This window comes from Canis lupus, chromosome 27, assembly GCF_048164855.1.
Source record: "Canis lupus baileyi chromosome 27, mCanLup2.hap1, whole genome shotgun sequence".
Classification (NCBI taxonomy): Eukaryota; Metazoa; Chordata; class Mammalia; order Carnivora; family Canidae; genus Canis; species Canis lupus.
Window position 1 is genome coordinate 31,364,378 of NC_132864.1, and position 19,718 is coordinate 31,384,095.

The window sequence follows — 19,718 nt, forward strand, 5'->3', positions numbered from 1 at the left end:
ACCCATCTGCTCAACACCTCTTCCTCCCATGTCTTTACTTTTTTGGAGGGCCAATATTTCATTGTCTTAAATAGTAAACAGTACATTTTAATATTATTATATTAAAGCCCATTTTATCTTATTTTTTTTTAAAGATTTTATTTATTTATGAGAGAGAGCGATTGAGAGAGAGAGAGAGGCAGAGACTCAGACAGAGGGAGAAGCAAGCTCCACGCAGGGAGCCGGCTGTGGGACCCGATTCCAGGTCTCCAGGATCACACCCTGGGCCGGAGGGAGGCGCTCAACCGCTGAGCCATCCAGGCCTCCCAAAGCCTCTTTTATTTTAGGAAAAAAAAAGGGGGGGGGTGTGTGGGAAACCCAGAACAGGGCCTTCTGACTCCTGGTAATGTCTGTGGTTTATTCTAGTTCTTCGCTTCTGCTGACTAGTGAGTCCAGACCCAGAAAAGGCACATAGCTCCGCAGAACAGCCCTGGGTGGGGGAGTCACCTCAGTGCAATGCTGAATATCACCACAAGGTGACGCTGTAGCTTCCTTTGCTTTTAGTTTCTACCCTGATGGAAAATGTTTAAATTTGCACAATATTCAACAAATAGAACTTTGACTTACGAACGGCTTCCCGAATTAAATACATGACTTAACTGTTCTAGTTCAAATTCTATCAGGTTTCAGATGGTTACAAATCTGGAGCTTCCCAGGCTCATGAATCTTTTCTTTTGTCATAGCTCTTTGCTTGTTCTGATACTATCGCACTTTCTCTTTGTCTTATTCTTATTTGTGTATGTGTTTTTTGGTTCAGACATCTTTGTCCTTTTAAAAAATAATTGAACTGTGTAGCTTCAGCTAAAGGTCTGTCCTTTGGGCAGCCCTGGTGGCTTAGCGGTTTAGCGCTGCCTTCAGCCCAGGGTGTGATCCTGGAGATTCTGGATCGAGTCCCGATTCGGGCTCCCGGCATGGAGCCTGCTTCTCCCTCTGCCTGTCTCTAATAAATAAATAAAAGAATCTTAAAAATAAAATAAAGCTCTGTCCTTCAACCTTTCTTCCTGCTTTCCCAGAGGTAACTATCTTGAAGGTTTCATTTATTGTTCCTATGTTTATTTATTTTTTTAAAAAGATTTTAATGTAAAAAAAATAAAAATATTTTATTTATTTGAGAGAGAGAGGGAGATAGAACACAAGTGGGAAGAGGGGCAGACGGGGAAGGAGAGGGAAAAGGAGATCCCTGATGACTGTGGAGCAGACATATGTATGTCCCCATAAACTTCTTTTTGTTTCTCCGTGTTTCTCTCTCTCCACACACACACACAGGTATGTGGTGCTTTATTTTATTTTATTTTTTTTAATTTTTTATTTATTTATGATAGTCACACACACAGAGAGAGAGAGAGAGAGAGAGAGAGAGAAGCAGGCTCCATGCACCGGGAGCCTGACGTGGGATTCGATCCTGGATCTCCAGGATCGCGCCCTGGGCCAAAGGCAGACGCTAAACCACTGCGCCACCCAGGGATCCCCTTTATTTTATTTTTTAAAGATTTTATTTATTCATGAGGGACACACAGAGAGGCAGAGACATAGGCAGAGGGAAAAGCAGGCTCCCTGCAGGGAGCCAGATGCAGGGGCCAGGATCACAACCTGAGCCAAAGGCAGATACTCAACCAATGAGCCACCCAGGAGCCCTAGTTTTAGTGCTTTAAAATACACATAGGGTCTCCTGGTTGGCTTAGTCGGAAGAGTGTGTGACTCTTGATCTTGGGGTTGTGAGCTCAACTCCCACCTTTGATGTAGAGATTACCAAAAAAAAACAAAAACAAACAAACAAACAAAAAAAACCCTTAAAAAAGTACATATGATGCAAGCATACCATAAATTCCTTGTAGCGTTGTCTTTTTTTAAAATTTTTATTTATTTATGATAGTCACACAAGGGGAGAGAGAGAGAGGCAGAGACATAGGCAGAGGGAGAAGCAGGCTCCATGCACCGGGAGCTTGATGTGGGATTCGATCTTGGGTCCCCAGGATCACGCCCTGGACCAAAGGCAGGCGCCAAACTGCTGCGCCACCCAGGGATCCCAAGCGTTGTCTTTTTCACTCAATATTCTGCTTTTGAGATTTGCCCATGACGACATATATTTTGGCTATTTGATATTCTCTTCTAAGGAAAAGTGATTTACGGTTGCATTTTGCTTTTCCTTTTATTACTACAGGCAGACCTGCAATGAACATTCTATGTATGTCCCTTTGCGCATATGTATAAGATGTAAGAGTTTCTTTAGAGTAGGTACTTAGAAATGAAAGTGGTTAAAGCTGTATGCATGTTTTTACTTTTATTAGATATGGCCAGATTTTATCCAAAGTATTTGTACTAAGTTATACTCCCATCTGTACTCTTTCCATATTTTGGCTAATGTGGACATTGGGGTGCATGTGCCCATTTGAATCATTGTGTTTGTATCCTTTGACTGAATACCTACTAATGCAATTGCTGGGTGTAGGGTAGATCTATTTTTAACTTTTTGAGGAAACTCCATACTGTTTAGGATGAAATTTTATTTTATTTTTAAAATTTTTATTTAAATTCCATTAATTAACATAGAATATATATTGGATTCAGAAGTAGATATCAGTGATTCATCAGTCTTATATAGTACCCAGTGCTAGAATGAAATTTTAAACTGTATATTTCTTTTATTATTATTAAAGTGAATTCCTCATTTTAAATCACCTATTCAGACAAATACCCACCATTTGCTTCAACATGGATGGAACTGGAGGGTATTATGCTGGGTGAAATAAGTCAATTGGAGAAGGACAAACATTATATGGTCTCTTTCATTTGGGGAATATAAAAAATAGTGAAAGGGAATAAAGGGGAAAGGAGAAAAAATGAGTGGGAAATATCAGAAAGGGACACAGGACATGAAAGACTGCTAACTCTGGGAAACGAACTAGGGGTGGTGGAAGGGGAGGTGGGTGGAGGGTGGGGGTGACTGGGTGATGGGCACTGAGGGGGGCACTTGATGGGATGAGCACTGGGTGTTATTCTATATGTTGGCAAATTGAACACCAATAAAAAATAAATTTATAAAAAAAAATAAATCGCCTATTCATCTCCTTACCACCTTCCCCTCTCCCTGGAGTAATTTTTAAAAAAGATTTTACTTATTTATTCATGAGAGACAGAGAGAGAGAGAGCGAGAAAGGCAGAGACACAGGCAGAGGGAGAAGCAGGCTCCATGCAGGGAGCCCGATGTGGGACTCGATCCCAGGTCTCCAGGATCAGGCCCTGGGCTGAAGGTGGCACTAAACAGCTGAGCCACCTGGGCTGCCCCTCTTTTTATTTTTAAATATTTATTTGAGAGAGTAAGAGAGAGTGAGAGTGCAGGGGAAAGGGCAGAGGAAGAGGGAGAGAGAATCCTCAGGCCTACATGCCCCAATGAGCATGGAGCCTGACACAGAGCTCAATCTCATGACCCTGAGATCACAACCTGAGCTGAAATCAAGAATCAGATGCTTAACTGACTGTGCCACTCAGATGCTCCCTGAACAACAATTTTTTTCTGTCCAGGACCTTCAACTTTTTAGCATTATTTAGTGTTCGTGAAAGTGAAATGGAATTTCACCTCCATTGCAGAGGAGAGGTTTTGGCAGATAGGACCTCTTAGCATCTCTCAAATTTTATTTTTATTTTAAAAAGATTTTATTTATTTATTCTTGAGAGATACAGAGAAAGAGGCAGAGACACAGGCAGAGAGAGGAGAGCAGGCTCTAGGCAAGGAGCCTGATGTGGGACTTGGTCCTGGGAATCCGGGATCACGCCCTGAGCCAAAGGCAGACAGACATTCAACCACTGGGCCACCCAGGTGTCCCAACATCTCTCAAATTTTGCTCAGCTAAAGAGTCCAGGGGAATTCAACTTCCTCTGGGCAGTGCTTGGAATTTTGTGAATTTTAGAATTGATCTAGACCTAAGTAAGAGGTTATTGGATCTAATTTTTCACCCAGGGCTGCAATGCCCTGTATAAAATCTTAGATAAGTGGCTAACCCACTTCTGCTGTTTAGTCTTTGAAGCTCACTCCTTCAAGACACATCCCATTCTATCTGAAGATTAACTGTTGTTAGAACTCTTTCCTATATTGAGCTCTGTACCCTTTCTACCAATTGTTTTCTGCCTGCCCACTAGAAACGCAAAAAATATGTTTTTTTTCCATCTGATCACCCTTCAACTATCTAAAGACAATAACTTTGCATGTTTTGAGTCTCCTTTTCTCCAAATGAAACATTTCTAGTACAATCAGCCTGCACTTTCATTTTAAGACATTCATGGATCACCTTTTCCAACTCAATGGGTCTTTGTTACTGACCACCTGGGTCAGACTTATTTTCTTGAGGAAACTGAGAAGAAAAAGTAGCCCTGGGGGATGTATATACATTTGTGGGAAAATAACTGCCTTGGGCTATGGTTTATTATTATTATTTTTTAAAGATTTTATTTGAGAGAGAGGGAGAGAGAGAGAGAAAATGAGCGGGGGCGGGAGGGGCAGAGGGAGAAGCAGACATCCTGCTGAGCAGGGAGCCCAATGTGGGGCTCTATCCCAGGGCCCTGGGATCATGACCTGAGCAAAGGCAGATGCTTAACCAACTACGATGCTTAACCAGGCGCCCCTGAGCTATGGTTCTTAAACTTTTTTTTTCTTAAACTTGATTGCATATTAAAACCACCTGGAGAAGTTTTTCTCTTAGTAAACCGTAAAGAAATGTTAGTTTATTAAGTCACCTTTGCTCTAAATCACAGATATTTCACTGCAGTTTAAAAAATTATCATTGTTCTTTTTTAAGATTTTATTTTTAAGTAATCTCTACACCCAATATGGAGCTTGAACTTACAACCCTGATATCAAGAGTCACATGTTTCACTGACTGAGCCAGGCAGGAAACCTCCCATGCAAATGATTTGTAATATATATATATATATATATATATATATATATATATATATATATATATTAAAATTCACTGTTTTTGGATGTTTAGTTCTATGAATTTTGACAAAAACATACAGTCATGTAATTATCACCACAAACTAGATACAGAAAGCTTCCATCATCTCCCTAATTCTATTTGTAGTGAGCCCCCACCCCCAACCACTGGCAACTACTGATTTGTTGTTCATTGCTATAGTTATGTGTTTTCTAGTATCAATGAAATACTATGGTATATAGCCTTTGACTCTGATTTCTTTCACTAGCATAATACATTTGAAATCTTTTATTTTTTATTTTTTATTTATGATAGTCACACAGAGAGAGAGAGAGAGAGAGAGAGAGAGAGAGGCAGAGACATAGGCAGAGGGAGAAGCAGGCTCCATGCACCGGGAGCCCAACGTGGGATTCGATCCCGGGTCTCCAGGATCGCGCCCTGGGCCAAAGGCAGGCGCTAAACCGCTGCGCCACCCAGGGATCCCACATTTGAAATCTTTTATGTTGTTCCATATATCAGTAGTAATTTGTTATTTTTTATTAATGAAATAATAATCCACTTTATGAATATACTATTGTTTATCTTTTTCCTAGTTGAGGGACACTGTTTCCAAATTTTGGTGTGTATAGGTCTTTGTGTGAACATAAATTTTCATTTCGCTTGAGTAAATAGGTATGAAGGAGATTTCTGGGTCACATGCTAATTATGTTTAATTTGTTAAGAAACTGCCAAACTGTTTTCCAGAGTGACTGTACCATTCTATATTCCCACTGGCAATATGTGAGAGTTTCAGTTGCTCCACATCTTCTCCCAATACTTGGTATTGGTAGTTTTTTGAAAGGGTCATTCTAAGATTGTAGTGGTATCTCATTGTGGTTTCATTTTGCATCACTAATGCGTAGAGATGTTGGGCATCTTTTCACGTGCTTATTTGCTGTCCATATATCTTCTTTGATGAAGTGTCTGTTGAAATCTTTTGCCATTAAAAAAACTGAGTTTTCTTATTTGAAAAATTAAAAAAAAAGATTTAATTTATTTATTTCAGAGAGACAAGAGAGCACAAGCTGGGGGAGGGGCATAGGGAGAGGGAGAATCAGACTCCCCCATTGAGCACAGAGCCTGATGCAGTGCTTGATCCTAGGACCCTGAGATCATGACCTGAGCTGAAGTCAGATGCTTAACCAACTGAACCACCCAGGTGTCCCTGCATACTCTTATTCTTGAATTTAGAAAATAATATATTTTGGATACAAGTAAGTCCTTTGTCAGATAATGTGATTTGCTAATATCTTCTTCTAAATTGCAAGTGTCTTTAGAAAACAGTTTAAAATTTTGAAAAATCCTATTTTATTACTTTTTCTTTTATGGACTATGCTTTTGGGTAATATCTAAGAACTCTTGCCTGATATAAGATCACAAAGATTTTCTCTTTTGATATCTTTAAAGACTATAGTTTTGCATTTAGGTCTATGATACATTTAGAGCTTTTGTTTGTTTGTTTAAGGTATGAGGTATAAGTTGAAATTCATTCTTTTGCATATGGATGGTCAATTTTCCCAGAACAAAGTGTTGGAAGTACTATTTTTCTCTATTGAATTGCCTTTGCTGCTTTTTAAAAAATCATATGGGGGGTGCCTGCCTGGCTCAGTCAGTAGAGCATCTGACTCTTGATCTTGGGGTTATAGGTTTGAGCTCCACATTGGGTGTAGAGATTACCTAAAAATAAAATCTTTTAAATAATCTTTTCTTTATTTATTCATGTTAGACACACACACACACACAGAGGGGTGGGGGGCAGAGGGAGAAGCAGGCTCCATGCCGGGAGCCTGATGTGGGACTCGATCCCAGGACTCTAGGATCACGCCTTGGGCCAAAGGCAGGTGCTGAACCGCTGAGACACCCCAGGATCCCCCTAAAAATAAAATCTTAAAAAAATCAAATTAACATGTGCAACACTAAAGACTAATGAAGATGTAGAGCAACAGGCACAATCATTCACTGCTGGTAGGAATGTAAAATGGAACAGACACCTTGGATGACAGTTTGGAAGATTCTTGCAAAACTAACCATAGTCTTACTATAGGTCCAGCAATCATACTTCTTAGATATTTACACAAATAAATAAATAACTTATCTCTACACAGACCTGAACGCAAATGTCTATAGAACCTTCATTCATAATTGCCAAAAATTGGAAGCAGCTAAGATGTCATCCTTTAATAGGTGAATGGATAAAGAAACTGATACATCCATACAATGGAATATTATACAGCAATAAAAAGAAACAAACAATGAAAAGACATGGAGAAAACTTTTTTCTGTATATGTTTTTTTATTGGAGTTCGATTTGCCAACATATAGCATGACACCCAGTGCTATATGGGGGAAACTTAAATGCATATTGTTAAGTGAAAAAAACCCATCTGTGAAAAAAACCCATCTGGAAAGGCTACATAGTGTATGATTCCAATTACTTGACATTCTAGATAAGGCAAAAATATAGCAACAATAAAAAGATCAATAGTTGCCAAGGGTGGAGAAGATGGGGGAGGTTATGAATAGTGGAACATGGGATTTTGAGGGCAGTGAAACTATTTCACATGATACTATAATGACGAGTACATGATATTATGCCTTTCACAAAACCCATAGAATTTTACAACACAGTGAACCCTACTGTAAGCTCTGGACTTTTTTTTTATATTGGAGTTCAATTTTCTCAACATATAGCATAACACCCAGTGCTCATCCCACCAAATGCACCCAAGCTCTGGACTTTAGTTAACGATAATGTATCAGTATCAGTTCATAAGTTGTAACAAATGTAACACACTAATGAAAGACACTAATACTGGGAGAAACTGGGGTGAGGAGAGAATGAGTATATGGGAACTCTCTGTACTTTCGGTTCAATTTTTCTGCAAGCCTAAACTTCTCTAAGAAATAAAATCCATTAGTTAAAAATATAATCAATTGGCCATATTTGCATGGGTCTATTTCTAGACTCCTTTTTTCTTCTGTTGATCTATCATCTATTTATCTATCTATCCATCCATTATCTATTTACCTGTATACCTATCCTTTCATCAATACTGTCTTGATTCTTGTAGCTTTATATAAAGTAAGTCTTGAAACAGACTGTAAATTCTCCAACTTTGTTATTTTACCTTAAAATTCTTTTGGCTATTCATATTCCTTTGCCTTTCTAAATTATAGAATAATATTGTCAATATTTACAAAAAATTTTACTTCGTTAGTAACTTTCTTCTGCTGGGATTTTTGACTGGGATTGTGTTGAATCCATAGATGTATTTGGGAAGAACTGACTTTTTTTTTAAAAGATTTTATTTATTATTCATGAGAGACACACAGAGAGAGGCAGAGACATAGGCAAAGGGAGAAGCAGGTTCCTTGTGGGGAGCCTGATAAGGGACCCAATCCCAGGACCCTGGGATCACGCTCTGAGCCGAGGGCAGATGCTCAACTGCTGAACCACCCAGGTGTCCTGAATGCTTTTGATCTTAAGAACTCTTTGCCTAGCTCTAGATACTAAAGAGTTTCTCTTATGGTTTAAAGTTTTATAGTTTTACATTTATATCTATAAAATATTTATTTAGAGTTTTTTTTTTTTACTGGCACTGCCACTGGCAGCAGATTATCTTGAGTTTTATTAATAATTTAAAAATCTAAACATTTTATAGAGGCCTGGGAAGCCTATCTAGAAACACTGGCTTCTGTCATTTCCAACCTCCACATGTCCATATACCTCACAGCACTGCACACCCACCCACCCCTGCCTGATGACAGACAACTTGGCGGCACAGTGAATGTCATATTTTTACTGTTTGTAGAAAACTGGCATTTAGATTTCAAGATTTATAGTATCACAAAATTACGGGCAGCAGTCTTAAGCATTTCAACAATTCTTATGAGCTCCACTTTGCTGACTCAAACAAGGCTATTATTCCAAGTTCAATAAAACAGGACTTGTCCCAAGTAGGCATATTATACATCCTGCAGATACTTGGGTCACACTGCTCAGGACCCATTTGTGACCGTGTCTTCTTCCATCTCCTCTTCACCATCATCAGTGGGGCCTGATCTGCGTTCTCTGCCAGGTATCTGACCAGACTGTAGCAAACCCTTCAGCTGCTCCACCTCAGCCAGAGTTGACACATTTGCTATAGCATTCTTGATTGCTTCTACATCCCCTGGAGATGGCCCACACCTTTCTTTTTTTTTTTATATAAATTTATTTTTTATTGGTGTTCAATTGGCCCACACCTTTCTTTTTGTCAGTTGGCAAACCAGCACCTGGACTGAAAGTTTTGCTTCTCCTGGCAATATCCTTTGCAAGTTGTGTACCCCGTTTGCCCTTGAACATTTTCTCTGCTTCCTGAGGCTCTTTTAGTTTCACCTTCTGGAAATCTAATACTCTGACTTGTGGAACTTCATAAATTACATACAGTCTATAATGCTTCTTGTTTGTTACAGGATTTCTCAGAATACTTAGGTAAGTCAGTGATTTGAGAGATGCCAAAGGGTCCAGGTCACCCAGTTCCACAAGACTCTATTGTTGGTGAGAATGAGTTCTCTCAGACGTGGTAGAGCCTGATCAAGTCCCTCACCGGTATGGCACATTCTATTGTTGTTCACTAATAGTGTTTTCAGCCTTCTCAACAAAGGAAAACCATCCAGTTTCCTGACTTTGTTGTCAGAAAAATCAATAGCATCAAACTGGTCTAAGGTAGCACCCAGATTTTCAATGACAGGAATTCTATACCCCTGGAGATCCAGCTCACGGTCCTGCACGGCTTGGTGTACTGAGCCATCAGCTTCACCATCCTGCTGCCTCCTGCTGCCGGTGCCGGTGCCCAAGATTCTGTTTTTAAGCGATCTTTACACCCAACATAGGGCTTAAGCTCACAAACCCAAGATCAAGAGTCCTACTCTACCAACTGAGCCAGCCAGGTGCCCCGATTTTGAATTTTTATATAAAGTGTGAGGTTTAGACTGAAGTTATTATTTTTTTGCATATGAATGTCTACTTGCTCTAGCACTATTTGTTTTATTCTCTAAAGTTTTAATTTAATTTTTTTTTTTTAGTCAAACAGAAGTAACTTTTATTAGTCTAATGAGCAGGGATCAGTGCCAATGTCCCAACTATGCTCTTCTCTAACTCAATGCTTCCCAGACCTTCATGTGCACATGTTACCTGGGAATCAGTTTAATGCAGCTTCTGATTCAGCAGGTCTGGGATTGGATTGAGACCCTGCATTCCTTTTTTTCCTCCCCAGCATTATTAAAAATTTTTTAAATCAATTTGCCAACATATAGTATAACACCCAGTATTCATCACATTGCATGCCCTCCTCAATGCCTGTCACCCAGTTACCCCATTTCATCACCTACCTCCCCTTCAGCAACCCCCAGTTTGTTTTCCAGGGTTAAGGGTCTCTCATGGTTTGTCTTCCTTTCTAATTTTTCCCCATTCAGTTTCCCCTCCTTCCCTTATGGTCCCTTTCACTATTTCTTATATTCTACATGTGAGTGAAACCATATGATAATTGTCTTTCTCCAACTGGCTTATTTCACTCAGTATAATACTCTCCAGTTCCAACCACATCGATGTAAATGATAGATATTTATCCTTTCTGATGGCTGACTAATATTCCACTATATATATATATCTCACATATTCTTTATCTTTATCCGTTCATCTGTCCATGGGCATCTCAGCTCCTTCCACAGTTTGGCTATTGTGAATATTGCTGCTATGAACATTGGGGTGCAGTTGTCCCATTGTTTCACTACATCTGTATCTTTGGGGTAAATGCACTATATGTTTTAATTTGGAATTCCATAGTGAAATATGATGTTGAGCATCTTTTCTTTTTTTTTTTTAAGATTTTATTTATTTATTCATGATAGTCACAGAGAGAGAGAGAGAGGCAGAGACACAGGCAGAGGGAGAAGCAGGCTCCATGCACTGGGAGCCCGATGTGGGATTCGATCCCGGGTCTCCAGGATCGCGCCCTGGGCCAAAGGCAGGCGCCAAACCGCTGCGCCACCCAGGGATCCCTTGAGCATCTTTTCATATGCTGTGTTCCATCTGTGTATCTTCTTTCGTGAGATATTTGTTCATATCTCTGGCTTATTTTAAAAATTGTTTGTTATTATTATTGAGTTTTAGGAGTTCTTTGTGTATTTTGAATGACAATCCTTTATCAGATGTGTATTTTGCAAATATTTTCTCAACTATGGCTTGTCTTCTCATTCTCTTGGCAGTGTCTTTTGCAGAGCAGAGTTTTAAATTTTAATGAAGGGATCCCTGGGTGGCGCAGCGGTTTGGCGCCTGCCTTTGGCCCAGGGCGCGATCCTGGAGACCTGGGATCGAATCCCACGTCGGGCTCCCAGTGCATGGAGCCTGCTTCTCCCTCTGCCTATGTCTCTACCTCTCTCTCTCTCTCTGTGACTATCATAAATAAATAAAAAATTAAAAAAAAGTTTTAATGAAATCCAGCCTATCAATGATTTCTTTCATGGGCTATTCTTATCTGATTGTATCTAAAAGGTCAGCACACCTAAGGTCACCTAGATTTTCTCCTATGTTGTCTTTTAGGAGTTTTATATTTTCATATAGGTTTATGATCCATTTTATTTTATTTTTTAAGTTAATTTTATTTTATTTTTTATTATTTTAAGTTAATTTTTGTGAAGTGTAAGGTCTGTGTCTTTTTTTTGAAGATTTTAAAAAAATTTATTCATGAAAGACACACACACACACTCACACACACAGAGGCAGAGACACAGGCAGAGGGAGAAGCAGGCTCCATGTAGGGAGACTGATGTGGGACTTGATCCCAGGTCTCCAGGATCACACCCTGGGCTGCAGGCAGCACCAAACCGCTGTGCCACCAGGGCTGTCCCAAGGTCTGTGTCTTGATTCATTTTTTTGTTTTTTGCATGTGAATGTTTAGTTTTTTAAAAAGATTTTATTTATTTATTTGGGACACAGAGAATGCACAAGCAGGGTGAGCAGCAGGCAGAGGGAGAAGAAGAAGCAGGCTCCCCACTGGGCCGGGAGCCAGATGTGAGTCTCAATCCCAGGATCCTGGGATCATGACCTGAGCCAAAGGCAGATGCCCAACCAACTGAGTCATCCAAGCTCCCTTTGAATGTTTAGTTCTTTTAGCACCATTTGTTGAAAAGACTACTTTTCTCTATTGTATTGCCTTTGTACCTTTGTCAAAGATCAGTTGATTATGTTTCTGTGCGTCTATTTCCAGGCTCTCTATTCAATTCCATTGATCCACTTATCTACTTTATAAGTATCACACTGTCTTTATTCCTGCAGCATTTTAGTAAGTCCTGAAGTCAGGTAGTGTCAGTTCTTCAACTTTGATCTTCACTTTCAATATTGTGTTGGCTGTTCTTGGTCTATGGCCTCAATTTAAATCTTAGACTCAATTTGTCAGCATCTACAAAAGAATTAGGGTTTTGATCAGTATTGCACTGAATCTATAAGCCAGGAAGAATGAACAATCTGACAATGTTGAGTCTTCCATGAACATGTATTATCTTCTTGAAAGAAGAACATGTAGTTCTTTCATTTCCCTCCTCACAGTTTTGTAGTTTTCCTCATGTAGAACTTGTACATATTTTGTTAGATTTATACCTAGGTATTTCATTTTTGGGGATGCTAACGTAATGTAAATGTTGTTTTTAATGTCAAACTCCACTTGATCATTGCTGGCATACAGGAAATCCATTGATTTTTGTATATTTACTGTGTATCCTTCAATTTTGCTGTAATGGCATATTAGTTTCTTCAGCACCATTTGTTGAAAAGGTGCAAAAAGCTATCTTTTTTTTTTTTTTTACACTTTTGTGAAAGATCATTTGGGTATATTTATGTGGGTGTATGTTGAGTCTTCTAACTTATTTTTTTTTAAGATTTTTAATCATTTATTCATGATAGACACACACACACACACAAACACACACATAGGCAAAGACACAGGCAGAGGGGGAAGCAGGCTCCATGCAGGGAGCCTGATGCAGGACTTGATCCTGGGACCCGAGGATCACGCCCTGGGTGGAGGGCAGGTGCTAAACCGCTGAGCCACCAGGGATCCCCGAGTCTTCTAACTTATAAACATAGATTTTAATTTATCTATGGGCTCTTTGGCTTTATCTCCTTTTCTTTTAGTTGGTTGTTCTAGAGATTATAATATGCATACCAAACTCTTCATGGTCTGTTATATTTTATTTTATTTATTTTATTTTATTTTTTAAAAAAGATTTATTTATTTATTTTTGAGAGAGAGAGAGAGAGAGAGGCAGAGACACAGGAGGAGGGAGAAGCAGGCTCCATGCCTGGGAGCCTGACGTGGGACTTGATGCCGGGACTCCAGAATCGTGCCCTGGGCCAAAGGCAGGCACTAAACCGCTAAGCCACCCAAGGATTCCCATTTTATTTTATTTTTATTTTTAAAGATTTTATTTGTCTATTTGAGAGAGAGAGAGAGAGAGTGTGTGTGAGGAGGGGCAGAGGGGGAGGGAGAAAAAACCTGAAGCAGATTCTGCACTAAGCACAAAGCCTGTTGCAGGGCTTGATCCCAGGAACCTGAGATCATGACTTGAACTGAAATCGACAGTCAGATGCTTAACTGACTGAGTCATCCAGGGCCCTGTTTAATTTTAGAAAAAGATAAAAACTTGACCACCATATAGATTCTTTTACTTTCTCCCCTTTATATTATAGATGTCATCTGTATTAAATATACGTACATTAGGGGTCACCTGGAAAGATGCCCCAGAAAGATGATTTTTTTTCTTGGAGTTTTTTCTCTCTGTGCCCACTATGCAGTTTTCCAACTTGATTTGCCCTGTGTTAAAGCTAGGAGGTAAAGGAAGAAAAAAAATCCAAGGAAATTCACCACCACCATTTTGTCATTCTTCAGATTTTGACTTCCTTCCACAATCTTTTTGCTTTACTTTTCAAAGTCCTCAGATAGTTGCTCCCCTCTGTCCCTAGCTTTATTGAGTTAAAATTGGTATTCAGGGGCACCTGGGTGGTTCAGTTGATTAAGTGTCTGACTCTTGGTTTTGATTCAGGACATGATCTCAGGGTTGTGAGACTGAGTCCTGTGTTGGGCTCCATGCTGGGTGTGGAACCTACTTAAGATTCTCTCTTTTCCAGGACACCTGTGTGGCTCAGTGGTTAAGCATCTGCCTTTGGCTCAGGGTGTGATTCCGGAGTCCCAGAACCGGTCCCACATCAGGCTTCCTGCATGGAGCCTGCTTCTCCCTCTGCCTATGTCTCTGCCTCTCTCTCTCTCTCTCTCTGTGTCTCTCATGAATAAATAAATAAAATCTTTTTTTTTTAATCTTAAAAAATTCTCTTTCCCTTGCAATCTATGCCCCTGCCCCCCCCCCTTAAAAAACCCGGTATACAAAAAACTGCACAAAATTAGTGTATACAATTTGGTGAGTTTGGACATATACACCTGTGTTCCATAACCACAATCCAGATAATAAGATATTCATCACTTCCAGAAGTTTCCTGGTGTCCCCTAACCCCCTTTTCTGGGTAAGAGCACTGAACATGAGATTGACCCTTTTAACAAATTTTAAGGTGTACAATACCTTATTGTTAACCATAAGCATGATGTTCTCTGTAGCTTACTCATATTGTGTAGCTGTAACTTTATATTCATTGAACAACAGCTCCCCACATCTCCCTCCCCCATTCTCTGGTAGTCCAGTAAGTCTATATCTTGGACTATTTTATTTTTTATTTTAAAAAATATTTTATTTATTTATTCATGAGAGACACACACACACACAGAGAGAGAGAGAGAGAGAGAGAGAGGCAGAGACACAGGCAGAGGGAGAAGCAGGCTCCATGCAGGGAGCCCGACGTGGGACTCGATTCTGGGTCTCCAGGATCACACGCCAGGCCGAAGGTGGAGCTAAACCACTGAGCCACCGGGGCTGCCCTCTTGGACTATTTTAGATGCTTCATATAAGAGGAATTATGTAGTATTTGTCCTTCTGTGACTATTTCACTTAGCACATTGTCTTCTAGGTTCATCCATGTAGCCCCAAATGGCAGGATTTTTCTTCTTTTTAAAGGAAGAATAAGATTCCTGTGTGTGTGTGTGTGTGATATTTTCTCTATTCATCTGTTGATAGAAACTGTGGGTTGTTTCCATATTGTGAATACTGCTTCAATGAACATAGGAGTGAACATATCTTTTTTTTTTTTTTTTTGTTTTTGTTTTTGTTTTTTTTTTTTTGAACATATCTTTTTGAGATTTCCTTTGGATATATACTCAGAAGTGGGATTGCTGGATCATATGGTAGATTTATTAATTAATTTATTAATTAATTTATTTTTTATTTAAATTCAAGTAGCCAACATAAAGTACATAATTTCAGATGTAGTGTTCAATGATTTATCACTTGCGTATAACACCCAGTGCTCATTACATCACATGCCCTCCTTAATGCCCATCACCAAATTGCCCCATCCCCCACCCACCACCCTTCCTTCACTCAATTTGTTTCCTATAGTTAAGAGTCTCTCATGGTTGAAGGACAAACATTGTATGTTCTCATTCATTTGGGGAATATATATAATAGTGAAAAGGAATATAAGGGAAGGGAGAAGAAATGTGTGGGAAATATCAGAAAGGGAGACAGAACATAAAGACTCCTAACTCTGGGAAACGAAGTAAGGATGATGGAAGGGGAGGAGGGCGGGGGGTGGGGGTGAATGGGTGACGTGCACTGAGGGGGGCACTTGACGGGATGAGCACTGGGTGTTATTCTGTATGTTGGTAAATTGAACACCAATAAAAAATAAATTTATTATTAAAAAATATAAAACAAAACAAAGCAAAAGAGTCTCTCATGGTTTTTCTTCCTCTCTGATGACTTCCTATTCAGTTTTCCCTCCCTTACCCATATGATTCTCTGAGCTGTTTCTTATATTCACATATGGGTGAAACCGTATAATTGTCTTCCTCTGATTGACTTATTTCACTCAGCATAATACTCTCCAGTTCCTTCCATGTTGATTTATATAAATGGTAAGTATTCATCCTGTGGTAGTTCTATTTTTAATTTTTTGAAGTATCTCCATATTGTTTTCCATAATGGCTGTAATATTTTACATTCTTACCAAGTGTACAAGGGTTTCAATTTCTCCAGAACCTCTCTAACACTTTTTATTTATTTTTTAATAACAGTGATCTTAACAAGTGTGAGGTGATGTCTCATTGTGTTTTTTAAAGAGATTTTATTCACTTATTTGACAGAGCAGAAAGAGAGAGAAAGAGCATAAACAGGGGAGCTGCAGAGGGAGAGGGAGAAGCAGGCTCCCCATTGAGCAGGGAGGCCCGATGTGGGGCTGCATCTCAGGAACCCAGGACCACAACCGGAGCTGAAGGCAGACTCTCAACCAACTGAGTTATCCAGGTGCCCCTCATTGTGGTTTTAACTTGTATTTCTCTGATGATTAGTGATATTGAGCATCATCTAATATACCTGTTGGTAATAATTTACAAGTGTAAAAATGTTTAGATCCTTTGAACATTTTTAAAGTCATGTTTTGTTGTTTGTTTTGTTTTTTTGCTATTGATTTGTAAGAATTCCTTAGATATTTTGGAAATTAACCCCTTATCAGATGTATGGTTTGCAAATATTTTCTCTCATTTTGTAGGTTGCCTTTTTCATTCTACTGATTGTTTTCTTTGCTGTGGCAGAAGCTTTTAGTTTGATGTTGCCTCATTTATCTATTTTTACTTTTGTTGTTGTCTATGCTTTTGATATCATATCCAAGAAATCATTGCTGAGACCAGTGTCAAGAGGATTTCCCCTATGTTCTCTTCTAGGAGTTTTATGGTCTCAAATCTTTTTTTTTTTTTTTTTTTGGTAAATTTATTTATTATTATTTTTTTAATAATAAATTTATTTTTTATTGGTGTTCAATTTGCCAACATATAGAATAACACCCAGTGCTCATCCCATCAAGTGCCCCCCTCAGTGCCCGTCACCCAGTCCCCCCTCCCCCCGCGGACCCCCCCTCCACCTCCCCTTCCACCACCCCTAGTTCGTTTCCCAGAGTTAGGAGTCTCTCATGTTCTGTCTCCCTTTCTGATATTTCCCACTCGTTTTTTCTCCTTTCCCCATTATTCCCTTTCACTATTTTTTATATTCCCCAAATGAATGAGGCCATATATGTTTGTCTTTCTCCGATTGACTTATTTCACTCAGCATAATATCCTCCAGTTCCATCCACATCGAAGCAAATGGTGGATATTTGTCATTTCTAATGGCTAAGTAATATTCCATTGTATACATAAATATGGTTTCAAATCTTATATTCAAATATTTAATTCATTTTCAATTCAATTTATTTTTTAAAAAAGATTTTATTTATTCATTTGAGAGAGAGAGAGAGAAAGTCAGGAAGAGAGGCAGAGGGAGAGGGAAAAGCAGACTCCCCGGTGAGCAGGGAGCCTGATGTGGGGGCTTGATCCCAGGACTCTGGGATCATGACCTGAGCAGAAAGCAGACACTTAACTGACTGAGCCACCCAAGCGCCCTATTTTCAATTAGTTTTTTTGTGTGGTGAAAGATAAGGGTTCAATTTTATTCTTTTGGATATAGATATATTAGTTTTCCCAAAGTATTTATTTAAGAGACTATTCTTTTCCCATTGTGCATTTTTGGCACCCTTGTCAAAGATCAATTAAGTATATACTTTTGGGTATATTTCTCATTTTTATATGTCTGTTTTTTAAAAAAAGATTATTTATTTATTCATTCATTCATGATAGACATAGAGAGAGAGAGAGAATGGCAACACAGGCAGAGGGAGAAGCAGGCTCCATGCCGGGAGCCCGACGCGGGACTCAATCCCAGGACTTCAGGATCCCGTTCCCGGCCAAAGGCAGGCACCAAACCGCTGAGCCACCTAGGGATCTGCTATATGTCTGTTTTTATATCAATACCATACTATTTTTATTTCTGTAGCTTTGTAATATATTTTGAATCCAGGAAATATGATGCCTCTAGCTTTGTTGTTCTTGACCCAAATTGCTTTAACTTTTTGGGGTCTTTTGTGGTTCCATATGAAACTTAAGATTGTTTTTCCTATTTCTGTAAAAAAGTCTTTGGGAATTTGATAGGGATTGCATTGAATTTGTAGACTTCTTTGTAATTCTTCCCAACCATGAACATGTCTGTCTTTCTATTTAGGTAGTTGCTTTTTATATTTTGTCTGGAGCTTTTAGTTTTAACCAGTGGAAGAGATAGGTTTCATTGGGTTTACTCTATCTTTATCAAAACCAGAGGACTTAGGAATTTTTCTTTGAATTAAAAAAATATTAATAGATGCAGGAAAGACTTGAAGCACAGCTAATATGAGTCTTTGCAGAATGCCTAGCCATCCTCCTGGAACACTAGAGGATGGGAGACCTTTGAGGTGCTATGAGACCACCTCCTACTTACCTTCTTATCCCCCCTGGGAGTCTGTCATGAAACAGTTTTTCATTGCCTCCCAGAGTCTGATGAGATATGGGGCTTACTGTTCTGCACCCTCTTAGAATAGAGCTGCAGAACTTAGAACCACTTAGCTTGAGTCTAGAATTAGATCCTCAGCAATGGGATATCCCACTTACATTGCAATCATCTGGTCCCTTTTATTTTGTTGTGTAGGACAAATACTGTGAGAAGCTGGCACATTTGCCAGCACTTCTTTTTGTTGTTTATGTAAGTAATAAACTATCTGAGTCTATAAGTGGCTCATTGTATCTTTACTGACTGAAGCAGTCAGGCCTTAATCTTTGCTTTACCTTGTCTTGTTTGTGGTCGACATTAATCAGTTATTATAAACTTTCTATTTTTTTAAAGAATTTATTTATTTCTTCATGAGACACACACACACACACACACACACACAGAGGCAGAGACATACACAGAGAGAGAAGCAGACTCCTGACAGGGAGCCGGATGTGGGACTCGATCCCCGGACCCAGGATCATGCCCTGAGCCAAAGGCAGATGCTCAACCACTGAGCCACCCAGGCATCCCTAAACTTTCTATTCTTTTATTTTCTTCAAATGGGCTCAGATACCTACTAAAATCCATTGTTTGACAATTAAAAAACATTTTTATTGTGGTAAAATAAAAATAACACAAAATTTATCATTTTAACCATTTTCAGTGTGCAATTCAGTGGCATTAATTATGCTTAGAATGTTGTGCTGCCATCACCACTATCCATTTCAAGAGCTTTTTCATCATCCTAAACAGAAAATCATCCTAAACAGAAAATCTGTACCTATTAAGCAATATTAAGCAATAACTCCATTCTGCCCTACTTCTATCCCTTGGTAATCTCTCCTCTACTTTCTGTCTCTGAATTTGTCTCTTTTAGATGCCTCATATAAGTGGAATCATACAATATTTGTACTTGTATGTCTGGCTCATTTCACTTAGACTTTCCTCCGTGTGTTTCTGCTTCAAATACATACTGGGGGGCTATAGGAAAGTTTATTTTATTTATTTATTTATTTATTTATTTATTTATTTATTTATTTATTTATTTTCTTTATTTATTTATGATAGTCACACACACAGAGAGAGAGAGGCAGAGGCACAGGCAGAGGGAGAAGCAGGCTCCATGCACCGGGAGCCCGACATGGGATTCGATCCCGGGACTCTAGGATT

The 19,718-nt window shown here is 39.1% G+C and overlaps 1 long non-coding RNA gene and 1 pseudogene across 1 annotated transcript in view; one reads left to right on the forward strand and one right to left on the reverse strand.

The window, feature by feature from the left end:
• The window catches only part of LOC140619624 (uncharacterized), a 47,433-nt gene extending 28,660 nt beyond the window's left edge, over positions 1-18,773 (forward strand). Inside the window, exons 5-6 of the long non-coding RNA XR_012019499.1 lie at positions 16,301-16,460; positions 17,825-18,773. This is a non-coding gene — a long non-coding RNA (uncharacterized lncRNA). The remainder of the gene's footprint in view (positions 1-16,300; positions 16,461-17,824) is intronic.
• On the reverse strand, positions 8,828-12,814 carry LOC140619834 (U2 small nuclear ribonucleoprotein A' pseudogene; annotated as a pseudogene).
• Positions 18,774-19,718: the final 945 nt, after the last annotated feature.